The sequence below is a fragment of the Aegilops tauschii genome, chromosome 3, assembly GCF_002575655.3.
Source record: "Aegilops tauschii subsp. strangulata cultivar AL8/78 chromosome 3, Aet v6.0, whole genome shotgun sequence".
NCBI lineage: Eukaryota > Viridiplantae > Streptophyta > Magnoliopsida > Poales > Poaceae > Aegilops > Aegilops tauschii.
In genome coordinates, this window is record NC_053037.3 from 182,630,904 (window position 1) to 182,649,411 (window position 18,508).

The following is an 18,508-nucleotide window of genomic DNA, read 5'->3' on the forward strand; positions in this document are numbered from 1 at the left end:
TTGGACCCCAACTTGGGGTCGATGCCAGGACGCCCAAGTGCCTTGCGCTTTTTGGCTTCATTGTGAACTTGAACACATTTGCTTGCAGAGAGCTTCATCCGCTCTCTTGATCCTTTTGCTGCTTCACGTTTCTTTTGAAACTACTCCTTGAGCTCATGCAGCATCTTCTTGAAGCTTTGAACATCAGTGACACTGAGATTGGCCATGTTCCTCTTGAATTGGGCTTTCTCATGATCAATCTTGTTTTTTAGTTCGATGATCTTCTGAGCCAGAGCCAGCTCATTAGTGGAAATTGGAAGCTCAAGATCATCGATGCTGATGCCTGGGTTTTCAAACCATTCATCAATGAAGTTATTCAATATATCCACATCAAAGAGGGGCAGATCGTTGAAGATCTCCGCCTCCTCCTTGCTCTTTATGAGCATCTCAAGAGCATCATCACCAAGATCATCGTCGTTGGAGAGATCAATGGTGGCTTATTCATTCCGCAAAATGTCAGCCGGGGTCAGTTCTTGCCCAGAGCACTGGATGGGCTTCTTCTGCTTTGAAGACTTCTCGGTCTTCTTGGAGATGCGAGAAAGATCTTCAGACTGCACACTTGCTTCAGGAGGTGCAGTGGCCAGAGGCTTCGCACGCAAAGCTTTAGGTGCAGTAGAGGGTTTTGAAGCCTTTGTTCTCTTCTGCTTCTATGGCTTAGGTGGAGCAGGCGCTTCATCAGTATCAGCGTCGTCATCAGAGTGCTCCACGGCTGCCCCCTGAACAGCAATGTGAGTGATGAGACCTTCGAGGTTGTAGAAGGGGCCGATGACATTGGGTTCAGCATCACGAGTGCCATCAGCCCGAGGAGCAGATGGACCGGGGTTGAAGTCGAGTCCAAATGCTTTCTTGTTCTTCGGCTGAATCCTTGGCAAACTTGTAGTTGCGCTTGAACAAATTGTCGTCACGACACCATAGCAGAGAAGATGGGCCAACATTCTCTGGCTGTGGTCCGCAAACCATGCAAGGATAGAAACCTTGAGCAATGGCTTCAGTTCTGGACCTGGGTGGAAGATTTTTGAAGAGAATGTCTCCCCATGGTCACTTCATGGCATTCTTCTCCGCATACTCTGCAGTCACATATCTGTACAAAAACCATTGTTCAGCCCAGTATTTGCGAATCCATTGGATTCGAGTCTTGCGTTCGCCATAGGTTTCTTCAGTGTCTGTCTTGTATAACTCATAGAGATCTGGTGGCAAATCTTTGGATGTATTCCCACGGCGCTGTCTGACACCCTTTCTTGCTGACTTTTCTGTGGCCATGTAGTTCTAACTGAATGGCTTCAGAACATGCAAAGGCTTCCTTCTGCTGGTCAAACATGAACTAGCTTCACGAGAATTAATGTGACATTGTAAGAACTCTGCAAATGAATGCAGACTATGAGAACCAAGGGATTCTCCCACGGACATGTACCTGTGACAGCATTACAGATGCGAGGGAAGGGGAAGAGGTCATATGCATTCTCAGAAGATTTTGAAGATAAATCAGTTTGAAGACATTGACCTCATAGCGCGAAGACATTCACTTATTTGTTGAGAGTTGGTTCCAGATTTGTACGAATCCAAGAATAGGTACAAGTGAGGAATCTAACTAGTTGTGAAGCATAAGTGAATATACTAGGCATGATATGAGATGCAGATCAGGATAGATCCAAAATTGCAGGTATAGAAACCACTTTTGGTGGAGAAGGATGAATCTATCGAATCAAAAAGGCAGTAAAAAGTAAGTTTTAATTACCACACGAAGAACTGCTAGACGGAATGGAGTGGGAGGCCGAGCAGTTCAATCTCCCATGCCCTAACTTGGCGATGGAAGACACCTACGGCGACGGCGGAGGAGACGAGGTCCGCGGCCGGCGTGAGGACGACGTCGGTGAGGTCGCGGCAGCTAAGCGCTTCGTCGCTGGCGTCGTCGAGAGCTAGCGGTGGTGCTAGGGTTTGTGCGAGGTGGAGAGGTGGGAGAAGGATTTTGATCGCGATGTGATGTGTATTTATAAGGAAAGGGACAGCACAGCGCAATTACACAGGTGCCCCTGGCGGTTCACATCTGAGGGGCACATGGCAAACATGCAACACATTGGAAGTTGTTCCATGTTCCCACGCACGCCTGGACTGTCGGGTGGTCGTTCCGGCTTCTCCGGGTTTCAGGCAATAAGGATATAGCATGTAAAACAGATTCAACCTTTATCTCTGTATCTTCTGCTGACAAGGACGCAGAGAAGACATTCGACAGTTTCAATAGAATGCATATGATTTGGATAGATAGAATTTGAGATAGAAGCATGGAAGAGGTTAGGGTCCGATCACATTCACTTAGATCAAAAGATTCAAGTAAGAAGACATAGCTGTAAGTGAATGTTGTGGAGGACAGAACACAAATATATGTATAAATCTAAATAAGACCAAATCAACATGGTGAAGATAGACATGAAGTCAAATTAAGGTCGAAGATAAATCAAATGCGAAGACTTTGCAAATGAGACGCCCAATGAAACACTTCAAACAAAGATTTGGTGGTGGCGTTACCCACCGTATAGGAAGTATTAGACCCAGACACGGCGCACAATTATTGTGGCGCTCCGAAGTCAAATTCCGCATTAATGGATTCACACTTAGAGTGTATGTCTTCATTGATTGAAGACATACTTTACTTTGTGTGTTGCACATCTAAGTCATCAATATGCATAAGTGTTAGGATGTGTGTCCAATTACAGGACATTTGAGGATTCTAAGATATTTAGCTCACACCGCAACTTGCAAAACCTTTTCTCATCCAAGGGCTTTGTGAAGATATCTGCCAATTGCTCTTCAGTGTTGACGTGAATGATAACAATATCTTCCTTCATGACATGATCTCTGTGAAAGTGATGACGAATTTCAATGTGCTTTGTCTTCGAGTGCTGAACTGGGTTGTTGGCAATCTTGATGGCGCTTTCATTGTCGCAGTAGAGTGGCACTTGCTTCAGATGGATGCCATAGTCCTTGAGAGTTTGCTTCATCCATAGAAGCTGAGCGCAGCAAGATCTAGTAGCAATGTATTCAGATTCAGCAGTGGAGAGAGACACACAGTTCTTCTTCTTTGAAGACCAACAGACAAGTGATCGTCCCAGAAAGTGACATGTGCCTGAAGTGGACTTGCGATCAATCTTGTCACCAGCATAATCAACATCCGAGAATCCAACTAGATCAAACTCTGAGCCCTTTGGATACCATAATCCCAGTGTTGGGGTGTAAGCCAAATATCGAAGAATTCGCTTCACAGCTAAGTGATGCGATTCCTTTGGTGCCGCTTGGAATCGGGCACACATGCAAACACTAAGCATGATATCTGGCCTAGATGCACATAAATAAAGTAAAGAACCAATCATGGAGCGGTATACCTTTTGATCGAACTCTTTACCATTGGCGTCAGGACCCAGATGACTTTTGGTTGGAATTGGCGTCGTGTACCCTTTGCAGTCTTGCATTCCAAACTTCTTCAGGCAGTCTTTGAGGTATTTCTCTTGAGATATGAAGATGCCATTGCTTTGCTGACGAATTTTAAGACCTAGGAAGAACTTCAGCTCACCCATCATGGACATCTGATATTGCTCTTGCATCATGTGTCCAAACTCATCGTTGTATTTCTGGTTAGTGCAGCCGAAGATAATGTCATCCACATAGATCTGGCACACAAACAATTCTCCATCATATGTCTTCGTGAAGATAGTGGGATCCAGGGAACCAGGTTTGAAGCCTTTGCTCTTCAGGAAGTGTTTCAATGTGTCATACCAAGCACGAGGGGCTTGTTTGAGGCCATACAGTGCCTTTTTGAGCTTGTATACCATGTCAGGATGTTTTGGATCTTCAAAGCCAGGTGGTTGTGCAACATACACTTCTTCTTCAATCTTGCCATTGAGAAAAGCACTCTTCACATCCATTTGGTACTGGAGGATGTTGTGATGGTTGGCATAGGCTAGCAGTATGCGAATGGCTTCTATCCTAGCCATGGGAGCGAATGTTTCATCGAAGTCAATCCCTTCAACTTGAGTGTATCCTTGAGCAATGAGACGAGCCTTGTTTCTGACAACTTGACCATGCTCATCTTGTTTGTTGCGATAGATCCATTTTCTGCCTATGATATTGTGCTTGCGAGGGTCAGGACGTTTTACCAATTCCCACACATTGTTCAGCTTGAACTGTTGAAGCTCTTCTTGCATAGCTTGAATCCATTCAGGTTCCATGAAGGCTTCAGCAACTTTCTTGGGTTCAGATATTGAGACAAATGCAAAGTTCCCATAGAAGTTTGCTAGTTGCGTTGCACTTGAACGAGTGAGTGGACCAGGTGCATTGATGCTATCGATTATCTTCTCAATCTGTACTTCATTTGCAACACTAGGATGAGCTGGACGAAGGTTTTGCTCTTGCTGATCATTGTCTTCATTTTGAGCATTGGCTTCAGGCTGAGCATTGTCTTCAGGTTGATTAGGCGCTGAAATGATAAGTTCCTCTTCAGCCTGTGCCTCAGAAGGTATGATTTCTCCAGTTCCCATAAGCTTGATTGATTCACTGGGAGGGACTTCATCTAGCACATTTGGCAGGTGCTCTCTTTGCGAGCCGTTAGTCTCATCGAACCGCACATCCACAGTTTCAACCACTTTATAGTGAAAGAGGTTGAAGACTCTGTATGAGTGCGAATCCTTTTCGTAACCAAGCATAAAACCTTCATGTGCTTTCGGTGCAAATTTTGAAGTGTGATGTGGATCCTTGATCCAGCACCTAGCACCAAATACTCTGAAGTAGCTTACATTTGGCTTCTTACCAGTCAGGAGCTCATAGGATGTCTTCTTTAGAAGCTTGTGAAGATAAACCCGGTTGATGACATGGCATGCAGTATCAATGGCTTTGGGCCAGAACTTCCTTGGAGTCTTGTATTCATCAAGCATCGTCCGAACCATCTTAATGAGTGTCCTGTTCTTGCGCTCCATGATGCCATTCCGCTGAGGTGTATATGGAGCAGAGAACTCATGAGTGATACCCAATGTGTCAAGATAAGTGTCGAGGCCCGTGTTCTTGAACTCTGTGTCGTTGTCACTTCTGATGTGCTTAATCTTGATGCCATAGTTCGTCATGGCACGATTAGCGAAGCGTCTGAAGACATCCTGCACTTCATTCTTGTAGAGGATTATGTGCACCCAAGTATATCTTGAATAATCATCAACAATAACGAAGCCATAGAGACAAGCAGTGGTAGTAAGAGTAGAGTAGTGAGTAGGGCCAAATAAGTCCATGTGTAGCAGCTCGAAGGGTTGAGACGTCGTCATGATTATCTTTGAGGGATGCTTGGCCCTCATCATCTTTCCAGCTTCGCAGGCACCACACAGATGATCATTCTTGAACTTGACGCCCTCAATGCCTACGAAATGTTTCTTCTTTGCGAGAGTGTACAAGTTCCTCATGCCAACATGCCCTAGCCTCCGATGCCAGAGCCAGCACTCTGAAGCTTTTGCTAGAAGACATACGGCCAACTGTGGTCCTGCTGAGAAATCTACCATATATAGATCATCTTTCCGATACCCTTCAAAGACTAGAGACTTGTCAGATTCCATCAGAACAAGGCAAAGATATTTTCCAAATATCACAATCATGTTCAAATCACAAAGCATTGAGACAGACATTAAGTTGAAACCTAGGGATTCAACAAGCATCACTTTATCCATGTGCTGATCCTTTGAGATTGCAACTCTAGCTAGACCCAATACCTTGCTTTACCAGTGTTAGCAAAAGTGATGTGACTCTTGTCAGATGGACGTAAGGTTGAGTCCATGAGAAGACTTCGATCACCAGTCATATGATTAGTGCATCCACTGTCCATAATCTATTCTGAAGCATGTGGTGTCATACCCTACAGTACAGTTAGGGGGATAGGCTTCACCAAGGGTATTGTGAAGCATAAACATTTGACGAACAAGCGGATTATCAAAGCTCAGATGCAGGTTAGGGCTGATAGGATGATTGGCAGGTGATTCAGGAAAAAATACATAGTAAGACCATTTGGGCATTTTATCTTGCGCCCTACAAGATGTTTTAGGTCCCCAACATATGCATCGGACGCCTTTGATTTCCGGCTGGAGACCTTTCCCTGCAAAAGAAAGTTAATTTTTCTTAACCGCCCACATCTTCAAGGGTGGCTTAGAAGCAATGAGTCCAAGTGCATCATCTGAGAACTTCGGCTTTGGAGCCCTAGCAAATAGCCTTGCAGGAGGTGAATAATACTCATATGAATAAGCAGAAAAGTTTTTGGTTTTATGAACAGAGCGGTTTGAAGAAACACGCTCATATTCATAAGTCTTAGTATGATTTCCCTGCAAAACATTGGCGTGAGGGTGACTCTAGTGAGTCCTCTGTCTGTATGAAGCCGTTGGACCATATGAAGCCTTTGGTCTGGGGTTTTTCTTCTTCCCTGGTGGTGTCATGATGACATTCACAGGAAGATTCTCAAGACACCTTTTGGGCACCCAGATCTTCTTCATGGGTGGTCCATTCCTGCAGTTAGTACCAATATACTTGGCAAACACTTCACCATTCTGATTCTTAAACAGTTTATAGTTTGCATCAAAGGATTCATCAATGGTAATCGGGTTAGCACAAGTGAAGCCAGATAAGGTGGATGGGTCCACTGAAGGTCCCTTTGCAGCAACCCATGTGGTTTTGGGGCACTGCTCAGGCTTCCAGTAAGAACCATCAACATTCATTTTCCTCTCGAACCCAACACCCTCTTTCCTAGGGTTTCGGTTCAGAATCTGCTTTTTAAGGACATCACATAGTATCTGATGCCCTTTGAGACTTTTGTACATCCCAGTCTCAAGTAATGTCTTCAGCCTGGCATTTTCATCAGCAATAGTAGTGGTATCCTCAGCAGAGGGGTTAGTTACCACATTAGCAGTTGAAGATATTGCAATAGTAGCAGTAGTGGAACATTCAGCAACAGAAGTAGCATTATCACGCTCAAGGCATTTTAGACATGGTGGTTCAAATCCTTCCTGAGCGGGACTGATCTGTTGAGCGCGAAGTGACTTGTTCTCTTTTTTAAGATCTTCATGAGCCGCTCTCAATTTCTCAAGTTCTTGCTTCCTTTGAAGATAATCATAGGAAAGCTTTTCATGAGTTGTTGAGAGCGTTTCATGACGACTTTCAAGTTCCTCATACTTAACGTGAATATTTTTGATGTCTTCAATTAAGTACTGAGATCGGGTCATTTCCGCGTCCAACAGGTCATCGCTTTTGTCTACAATTTTTGAATATGTTCCATAGCTTTCTGTTGTTCAGTTGCAATTTTAGCAAGTGTTTTGTAGCTGGGTTTAGATTCACAGTCAGAGTCATCTTCACTTGATGTTTGAAAGTAAGCATCGCGTGAGTTTACCTTGGCACCACATGCCATGAAGTAGTAGGTGGGAGCAGAGTCGTCCTTGTCATTAGCATCAGCGTTGGTGATGGAGCCATTGTCTTCAGTGTTGAAGATGGACTTGGCAACATAGGCTGTAGCTAGAGCCAGACTTGCAACGCCAGAGTCGGACTCCTCCTCAGACTCCACCTCTGCCTCCTCAGAAGTAGACTCCTCCTCTGAATCCATTTCCTTGACAACAAAAGCACGAGCTTTGCCAGATGAGCTCTTCTTGTGTGATGAAGACTTGGACGAAGACTTGGAAGAAGACTTTGAGGATTTATTCTTCTTCTTGTCGTCAGAATCGTATTCCTTGCTCTTTTTCTTCTTCTTGTTCTCATTGTCCCACTGAGGACACTCAGAGATGTAGTGACCAGGTTTCTTGCACTTGTGGCATGTTCTCTTATTGTGGTCATGAGTAGAAGCTTCATCATTTCTGGAGCTGGATCTTGAAGACTTTCTGAAGCCTTTTTGTTGGTGAATTTCTGGAACTTCTTCACAAGCATAGCAAGCTCCTTTCCAATGTCTTCAGGATCCCCAGAACTGCAGTCAGATTCTTCTTCAGATGAGGAAACAACCTTTGCCTTCAGAGCGCGAGTACGTCCATAGCTAGGACCATAGATATCTCTTTTCTCAGATAACTGGAACTCATGTGTGTTGAGCCTCTCAAGTATGTCAGACGGATCGAAAGTCTTGAAGTCAGGGCGTTCTTGAATCATCAGGGCTAGGGTGTCAAACAAGCTGTCAAGTGATCTCAGGAGTGTCTTGACGATTTCATGCTTGGTGATCTCAGTGGCGCCAAGTGCATGAAGCTCATTTGTGATATCAGTGAGGCAATCAAACGGGAGCTGGACATTCTCATTGTCACTTCTCTTGAAGCGGTTGAAGAGGTTGCGAAGAACACTGATCCTTGAGTCTCTCTGGGTTGAGACGCCTTCGTTGACCTTGGAGAGCCAGTCCCAGACTAGCTTCGAAGTATCCAGAGCACTCACACGGCCATACTGTCCTTTGGTCAGATGACCACAGATGATGTTCTTGGCAGTAGAATCTAGTTGAATGAACTTCTTGATATCAGCAGGGGTGACACCTTCACCGCCCTTGGGAACGCCGTTCTTGACGACATACCAGAGGTCGACATCAATGGCTTCAAGATGCATACGCATCTTATTCTTCCAGTAGGGGTAATCAGTGCCATCGAAGACAGGGCACCCAGCGGAGACTTTGATTATCCCTGCAGTCGACATAGCTAAAACTCCAGGTGGTTAAACCGAATCACACAGAACAAGGGAGCACCTTGCTCTCATACCAATTGAAAGTGCTAGTTATCGACTAGAGGGGGGGTGAATATGCGATTTTTATGAAAGTCTTCAAAACATGGGAGCTTTGAAGACAAACGATAGAAATGAACCTATTGATATGCAGCGGAAGGTAGACTACACTAGACAAGCCATAGTCAAGTAAGCAATGAAGCGAAAGCATGAATACTATAGCCAGCTAGGCAGTATCGATCAGAATGGAAGAAGGTATGAAGCCAAACAACAATAGTCGTCACACAGTGAAGTCAAACAGATCAGGCAAGCATGCAAATGACTTCACGAAGACAAACTGTAAATAAGTGAGGGAGGAGATAGAACCAGTTGCTTGGTGAGGACAGGGATTTGTTGGACCAGTTGCAGTTGCTGTGACAACTGTACGTCTGGTTAGAGAGGCTGAGATTCAACTCAGAAGACCGCTTCTTCACCTTATTCCCCTTGAGCTAAGGACACTCAGTCCTCGCCCAATCACTCTGGTAAGTCTTCAAGGTAGACTTCCAAACCTTCACAGACTTCCTTCACCGACAATCCACAATGACTCTTGGATGCTCAGAACGCGACGCCTAACTGGCTGGAGTATTCACAGTCCTCAAGTGTAACAAGTCTTCAGGTCACGCGGACAGAAAGACTTCAGTGATGCCTAACACTCTTTGGCTCCGGGTGTTTTGGGCTTTGTCCTCGCAAGGATATTTCTCTCAAAGGTTTCGAGGTGGGTTGCTCTCAAACGACAAAAGCCGTGCACTAACTTTGAGCAGCCACCAATTTATGGTGTTGGGGGTGGGCTATTTATAGACACTTGGCAACCCGACCTGATTTGTCCGAAATGACCCTGGGTCAGTAAGGAACCGACACATGTCCAACGGTCAGATTTCAAACACATGCGGCAGCTTGACTTGGGCTACATGTAAAGCTGACTCATCCAGCCCTGGATAAGATTTGCTCTCATTGTCTTCGCTCGAAGACATAGGATTTGGTTGAGCATCACTTCAGTCACTCTGAATTTGTTCACTTGGACCCCACTTAACAGTACGGTGGTTCCTATGACTCAACAAAGAAGAAAAGGAAACTTCGAAACAACTATGTCTTTGCACTCCATAGTCTTCACGTGAATGTCTTCTCGAGTCATAATCTTCGTTGTGAATATCTTCACATACCACCATTGTCTTCAATGTCTTCACACATTTTTAGGGGTCATCTCCGGTAGGTAAACCGAATCGATGAGGGACTACTGCCTGTGTTATCCTGCAATTCTCACAAACACATTAGTCCCTCAACCAGGTTTATCGTCAATACTCCAAAACCAAATAGGGGTGGCACTAGATGCACTTACACTACCGTAGCACCGTCAAATTTTCAACAGATGCATACACGGCGCCGCACCAGAGGCGGTACTCTTTCGTATCTGCTCAACTTATTTATCGTAGCAAGAAAATAGATCGCCACTGCTTTACTCTGATTTCTTTTCCATCACTTACTTGCTAGTTGAAAGCAAACATTGGTTGCGAAGTTGCCTTTGTCCGGTTTGCACCTTCACATCCGCCATGGCACGCTCAACACTATACTCGCAATGCTTATGGTTTTCCCCTTTTATATTCCACACTAGTTAAATGACAGTAGACTAAATTTCAAAATTGGGTGAGTCAATTTTATAGAGCTCGCCGGAGTTCGCCGGTGCGAAGGAAGGGGCTCGGGTGGGGACGGTGGTTGTGGGGGCGGTGGTGGGGCCTCACCGAACGAAGAAAACTCGACGCGGGTGGGGGCGGGGGTGGAGGTGGGGGTGGCGGAGGAACACAGGCGGTGGGGGCCGGTGGTTCGGCCGGCGGCCCGTGCAGTGTTCTATATGGGAAGAATCGGAGACGAGGAAGAAGAAGGGTTAGGAGACGTAGGATCTTCATCCAACCGCCTGAAATGGTCGATTGACCCAAATGAAAAAAGTCACGCGACTTCGATGCAGACATGCCTTTATATTCAGTACCATCATTGTACCTGCTTAGCACTGCTCCTGAATCCATCAAGCTAAACAACGTGCCACTCATAATTCCAAACTTGTTGCTCAAATACGAATCTGATATGATACTGATATTACTAAAATAGATAACATTTAATTGGTCAGCTAATGTTCCTACTTTACTTTCGAAAAGCACGTGCACCACATATAGAGAGACAACAGGGAGTTGCATTCTTAATGCGCTCTGGTTCATCATGTGTGGGCACTGCGCAGCGAACATTTTATTATCCAAAGTCTGCTTGCTCTTCTTTAGCATGTTCCTCTTCCATTCTTCTTTAATAAGTACTCTCGCCGTTCCTAAATACAAGTCTTTGTATAGATTCCACCATGGACTACATATGGAGCAAAATGAGTGAATCTACACTCTAAAATGTATCTGTATACATCTATATGTGATCCATAGTGGAAATCTCTACAAAGACTTATATTTTGGAACGGAGGGAGTATGATAGTAGTACAGTATGTTCCTTGTAGTGAAGATGAGCAGGGACATTTGCAGTGTAGAGGTCTATACGGTCGGTTGTGATGGACACTTTGAACTCTTCGGGCTCTTTGATTCGTAGGATTTTGTAAACATAGGAATAGGATTTGTAGTGGCCTACCCACTTGAATCCTATACGAGTAGCAAGGAAATGCGGGGAGCTGTGTCGCCTTTGAGAGTTACACTGATATTAACAGTACTGGACCTTCAGTTGAAGAGAGCTGGTATCCGAAGCCTTTCTAGCTGTACCGGTAATACTAGCACATATATTCCAGCAAGTTCCACTTTGCTGATTTTACTCCTGATGCTTACGGTTTTCCGGTTATATCTACACTATGATCTGTGTAGCTGCGATGTGTCAGCACTAGCAGCAGTCCACTCTTGAACCTAAACAACACACCAATCATAAGTCCAAAGCTTACTTCTTCAAATACAAATTGTGATATGATACTGATATTAGTTAACAGACACACATTTAATTGGTCAGGTAATGCTCCCACTTGATTTTCCAAATGCATGTGGCCACATATAGAGAGATAGCATGGAATTGCATTTCTTTGGGCACTGTGATTCATCATGAGTGGGCAACCAACATAGTATGCAATGAAGCGGAACCTCAAGAATATGCTTCCTCTTCTGTTATTTAACATGTTCCTCTTTTGTTATTCTGTATTTAGTACGTATAGTATGTTCTTTGTCCGGAAGGGGTGCAGGGACATCTGCAGTCAACAGCTGATAGAGCTGGCCTGTACGTGATCGATAGGCTTTCAATTAGTAGCGACAATTCAACACCGTATTTTCCAGCCAGTTCCACTTTCCGGATTTATATATCGTGGTTATGGTGTACCCCTTTTATGTACACTACGATCTGCCTAGTTGTTGTGTGCTCTTGTTATCATGGTTTGGCAATAAACTCTCTATACAGTATATTATGAACCTATCATCTGCCAACTATCCTTACTTCTGGAACTATTTTTTGTGTACTTGTGCCAGATTATATTAATGCACGCACCATATTACAACACACATGAGCTCTCTCATTAGAATCCAGTGATAGCACACAAGGGTTTACATGGGCGCCCCTATATTAGAATATCATCTGCATTACAAAGATAATCTCACTACTATTTATGTTTTCATGGTTCTCAGATATTATACATAATTACAGTGAATATCAGAATCCGTGCATCAGAAGAATATTGTGGAACACTGCAACGACTTACAAAATTGGCACCAAGGCATGGAGTGCCATTTTGGATGCAATGAGACTCATACGATCCCCACGTGTAGATTCTTGTTCAGAATATGATCCTAATGACTATTCTAACCTCAAGGAGTCAAAGGCAGATGACCTGTCCTGTTCACCCATCAAGGTGCCTGTTCTAATTTGGCAAGGTTTTATTGATTGTGCGTATCTTGCATATGTTGTCTTGCATTTCTTCTACTTTGTTGCACCACCATCTGCTTAGTTTAACGATCATATATGTCAAGATGCCATGCCTATCCAATATCAATACATATTCCATCTATCATCATACCATGTTTTTCCACTCAAATGTTGTTCTTGTGCATCAGACATCAAAAAGGAAGAGGGTGATCGCCGAACCTGAAGGAGCACCAGCAAAGTCCTTGAAAAACGTGGTGGTGCTGGAGAAATCAGACATCACCCCACTTATATTGGTTGTACAACCAGTGAAAAAAACGTAGGACCGACTCCAGCAGACTGTACCCATACTTCACTGGCCACACCACTAGCCCCACCACACAGGACCTGCACTCCAGCAAAAGGTATGCCGATTTCAGTTGCCATAGCACCAGCCGTACCACAGAAAAATCCCACTCCAGCAAAAAGTACAACAAGTCCACCGGCCGAAGACCTATCCCAACTGTAGAGACGGCCAATTCCTGCGGATTGGAACCCCATTCCAGTTATTCCTAGTTTTAAAGACAATGCTTTCAATGTTGTTAGGGACTACGTGCATATATTCCCATCATGCGAAGATTATAGTGAAGACAAACACCATTTTCACATCTTCCTGTCCCACTTACGTGTAAGTGCTATTATTCATGGTGATTATTTTCCTGTTTTCTGCTGATTGAACACATCAATGATTTACATTACATTGTTGTAAGTAGGTGAGGGTCAATCTAGATAGTCATGATGAGAAAAGCTTGCTTGCGCTTTTCAAGGAAGCATTGCAGCAGTATCGGTGTTACCTGAGGAAATCACACTTTGATGGCAAGTCTATAAACGAATTTCCGGTGAAGTCTCCTGTGCTAAATTTAGAAGACATTGAATGGAAAAACCCTGTTATGCACTGGTCTCGTTCCCGGGATGAGGTACTGTCTATGATATCACATGAAAATTTGAACTTCTACTTTTTCGCATGTCCCTTACGGATCTTTTTTTGCAGGAAATCAGCTCGGAGAAGAATTCCGATTTGAAAATAACAACAGGATATCGAAAATATGCTGCCCGCTGCTTTCCTCTTGTTAGTACCTGTTGTCCTGTATCACTGTACTTGCATTCATACCCGGTTCATTATGTGACAGCAGTATGCATGATAGCTTGCGTATCAATTGTTCGCTCCAAATTATCTGATCTGTATGAATGGTTACATTAGTGTAGAATATATCCAATGCCAATGAAATTTTTTAGCTCTGCATTGTTCTTGTAAGTACCTGTTGTCCTTTATCAGTGTACTTATATTGACAGGTAGTTGTTCATGTACCATCACTCAGCAGCTTATTTTCCTTTGCCCTTCATTTTCTACGCATCAGATCTATATTTACTCTTACCATAAGGTTGGATAACACCGATGGTCCTGAAGAAGTTTAGCTCTGGATTGCTCTTGGATGTACGTTTTGCCTGTATCGCTGTACTTACATTTATAGCTACTTGGTTATGTAGCATCACTCTTCATCTTATCTTAAATATTCTCCATTTTTTCTTATATGATCACATCTATATTTACTCTTTACAAAATGTAGATTAAAGGCAATGCTTATGAAGAAGATTTTGTGCTAAAATTCTTGAATTTCCCCCCCATCAGCATGGGCAAGGGCTTTATAGAGCCTGTCTTCACCAATAATGTAAGTTTGTCCTTCTCAAGCCTTCAAACTTTGTTGTGTACATTTGGTTAGGCATGACTGCAACAACTGTTTTTGGTGTTTGCATCAAATTGTATGTTTAAAGTTTATTATGTAGTTCATAAACAAAAGTTTGTCCTTCTCAATTTAAGTTTTCAGTTGTACAACCAAGTTCCTTCTTCATACCATGTAAATTAAACTATACAGAGCAAGTGATCTTCTTTTGCACTGCATGTATGCTTCTGTTCTTGATCCATAATCCAGTGGTGTGGTGAACCTACCCACTACAACACAATGTCATATTCTGCAATGTCTTAACTATGAACAATGTCATATCATTCTACTATTATTTAAACCGTCTCTTTATTTGCCAATCTGAAATGGGATAAATTGACAACACACTAACCATTGATACTTATGAGTTCTTGATCTGTAATCCAGTGGTGTCGTGAAGCTACCAACTCCTTCACAATGTCATTTCCTGCCATGTCTTAACCTGAACAATACCATATTGTGTTAATGCTATTTTAAACTGTGTCACTTTATTCGTCAGTAAGAAATGTGATGAATTGTCAGCACTGATACTTATATGTGCAAAACTTGTCATCTGTCTACTTGTTTATCTTTCAGAGTGAGGAGGATATAAGTGTCAAACAAGCGCAGTCTCATCAGCTTGGTCAGCTGCTTGCGCTGCACCTCCCGAGCAGGGCTAAACTTTCTTGAACTCTATTTTGTATATTACTTTGTCAGCATGTTTATTTGCACTGGTGGTGATCTTTGATGCCCAGTGTATGTAATCTGCTGTCTGCTTGTGCTTTATTATCATAGTGGCGAACTTTGATGCCCAGTGGATGTAATATGCTATAATTTCTTTATTGTATAGTCTTGGTTTTTCTTATTCATGATGCTGCAGTTATTTTACTGTATATATATATCCTGTCTTCACAGTAAACCGGCCAAACCGTAAAATTATGGTACATAATCGGGTCGTCATGCAAATCACTACATAATCGGTACGTTAATAGGCCTAAATGTAAACTACCCCACTAGTAGATTTGGTCCTCTAATAGGCCGAGTAAACCGCCGGCCCTATTTTCGCAAGAAAACCCAATGGGCTTTTAGGAGGCTGAAAAGTAGGTTGGGCCTGAAACGTGCCGAACAGCTCACTGGCCGGCAGCAGGCTGAAATAGACCCCGACCCATGATTGTGCCAATCACATCACGGGCCGTTAACAAGCCAAAATTGTCTCGGTCCTTGTTTGGCCCAATCCGATTATCGGCTGTGAGCAGGCTGGATGCAAACCGGGCCGTAGATAGGCCCAACTATATGACGGGCTTTTAACAGGTCGAAATGTTAAACATGCCTTTAACAGGACGAAACTAATATCAGGCCGAATTACTAAATGGGCCTTTAGCAAGTGGGCCCAAAAGCATAGCGTCTAGTTGAAGGACCGAATCTAATATGGGCCATAATTTAGCCCAAAGCCTCTTAAAGGGCCAGATCTGATCTGGGCCATAATTTGGCCCAGAACGTGGTAGGATTTTAACGGGCCGGATCTTGTATCGGCCTTTATTGGGCCCGAAACGTGGCAGGCTGTTAATGGACCAGATCAATTATGGGCCGACATTTGGCCCAAAACATGGCAGCATGTTAACGGGTCGGCCCATTAGTGTCCTCAAATCTTGTGGGCCTTTAGCTGGGCCGGCCCATTATGGTCAGCGAAATCTCGTGGGCCATTAGCTGGGCCGGCCCATTATGGTCGGTGAAATCTCATGGGCCTTTAGTTGGGCCGGCCCATTTAATCTTTATGGGCCACTTTTGGACCGGTCCACGTGTCAACATATCATAGGTGCATCTCGCCCATTGGATGAGTGACACCTGTGCCGACGCGGAGGTGAGACGTGGTTCCGTCAGCCAATGAGAATTTTACACGTGGAAAATCGTCATTGGTCGTGGTTGTTAGCGGGTTATCGGATCCATAACCGGACCCGATAGCTTAACGGCGACCCATTACGGTGGATGCCACGTTTCGGTCACCCTTGACGAAAGCACTTCCATGATGCGGCATTTATCGTCATGGAAGTGAACATTTCCATGATGATAATTTTGGTAATGTCATGGAATACTTCTACGACAGCACATGTATGACTATCTTGATTCTATCATAAAATCGTCATGGATGTACATGCATGACAGAAAACGTGACCTGCTGTGACAAACACGTATCATCACGGAAGTGTCTTTTTTTGTAGTGCTAGTATCAACCATGGGCACCGCAGCAAACCTCTGACCTCGGGCCACTCTCTGAAAGGCATCTGTGGTAGCCTGCCCTTTCCTCTCCTCAGCTTCTTCCTGGAGCTGCTCAACAGCTGTCTGCATCTCAGTCACTTTAAGATCAAGATCATAGAACTTTGTCTCAATTATCCTCTCCAAGCTCTCCTGATTTTGAGTCAGGGTGGCCAAGCCCTTCTCAATCCTCAAAGTTGGTTGAATCAGATAAGCAAGCTAATCTGTTTGCTCTTCAGAAACACTTGAGATGCCTCTTCAACACTTGGCATCTTTCTAGCTTTTTCAGCCTTTGCCTTCTCTCTCTTTTCTTGTGCTTGCACAGATGTGGGATCTTCTTCATTCATCACAACAGTGTTGTCCTAAAAATCTGGTCTCAAAGGTAGATGCTCCTTGTCCAAAAGATAAGTGCCTATGCCCATCTTGGAGTTGATGAGCACCTGAATATGTGGCGCATACCCACAAGATCTCTTCTGATCTGCAGCTGTCCTCTTGATTGTTTCAACAATCAGGCTCATAAATTTGAATTTCCGAGGCACATCAAATATCTGCAGCAAGTTGATTGAATGAGCTCTGATCATCTTGTGGTCTCCAGATTTGGGCAACAATGTATGCCTCAATATGGTGTTGATAGTAGCTAATCCAGACAACAAGTAATGAACGGACCCAAACCTATGAGTTTCCAAGGCTTTGTCTGGAATCTCCTTGTACATGTTGGCCATAGAGTTGTGGTCTTTCTTCTTCTTGGCATAGACATCCAAGTCATCTTCATGCTCTTCAGGGGCATTGACCAATTTGGCCCACTCATCAACAGTAGATTGGTACCTTGTACCCTCATACATCCAAACTATTCTTCCATCAGGATAGAAAAGAGTTGTGGAGTAGAATTGCATGATGAGTTCATCATTCCACTTGGTTAGCTTCTCACTCACAAACTTGTCAACTCCACATGCTCTGAAGCTCTCATGCACACCTGGAAAATGGTCTTCATTCTCATCGATGTACTCCCAATCAGCCCACTTCATATCACAGACTATGGGCTTCTTGTCAATCAATATGGTTTCATAGAAATCTTGCTACTCTTTGGTATATATGGAACCGGTAGTCCACAGTAGTCTTTCTTCTCACAGCATAAGGGTCACTTGGTCTCCAAAGTCTGAGACCTGCATCTTTCCTGATCTTCATGTCTTCGGCCACAGGATGATTGTCATCATGATCTGGAATTTTTGGTTTGAGCTTCCTAAGCACTTGGGCTTCAGCATCTTCTTCATCCATCTCAGGCACTGGGCCTTGTTCTTCTCAGCAGCAGAAATGTTCCTTGTGCTCCTCTTGGGCTTTGGAGCTGGAGCAGAAGCTTTGGGGGTAGTCTTGGGCTTTGAGGGCAGCCCCAGACTTGATGGCATCCCCCATCAGCTTTTGAGACTTTGGTGCTGGTGCAACATCTTCTTATTCTTCCTCTTCTTCATCAGATGAATGCCTCTCAAATTCTGCCATTGGATCCACCTTCTTGCACCATCTTCCTCTCTTCCTTTCCTTTTTATTCTTTCCCTCACCAGCAGCCTCACCACCAGTTGGCTTGGAAGTTTCATGAGTGGAGGCTCTGGCCTTAGACATAGGAACTCTCTTGGCAGGTGCTTTCTTGTGCATACCAGGTTTTGTTGGAGCACTTTCTTTTTGGAGCTGACCTCTTCCTCAACAGCCACATAATCCTCATCCTTTGAGTCTGAGGTTCTCTTCTTCCTTGACCTTGTAGCTGCTTTGGGAAAATTGCTTGGAGTGCTCCTGCTGCCCTCATCATAGCTGCTAGAGGGACTAGTACCCTCACTCATGTGCACTTGCTCTCCTGACTTGTTCTGGCTATCACTCTGATC

General features: G+C 44.0%; 1 pseudogene; it reads right to left on the bottom strand.

Moving 5' to 3' along the window:
• The window catches only part of LOC141042824 (uncharacterized), a 278,307-nt pseudogene extending 260,501 nt beyond the window's left edge, over positions 1–17,806 (bottom strand).
• Positions 17,807–18,508: the final 702 nt, after the last annotated feature.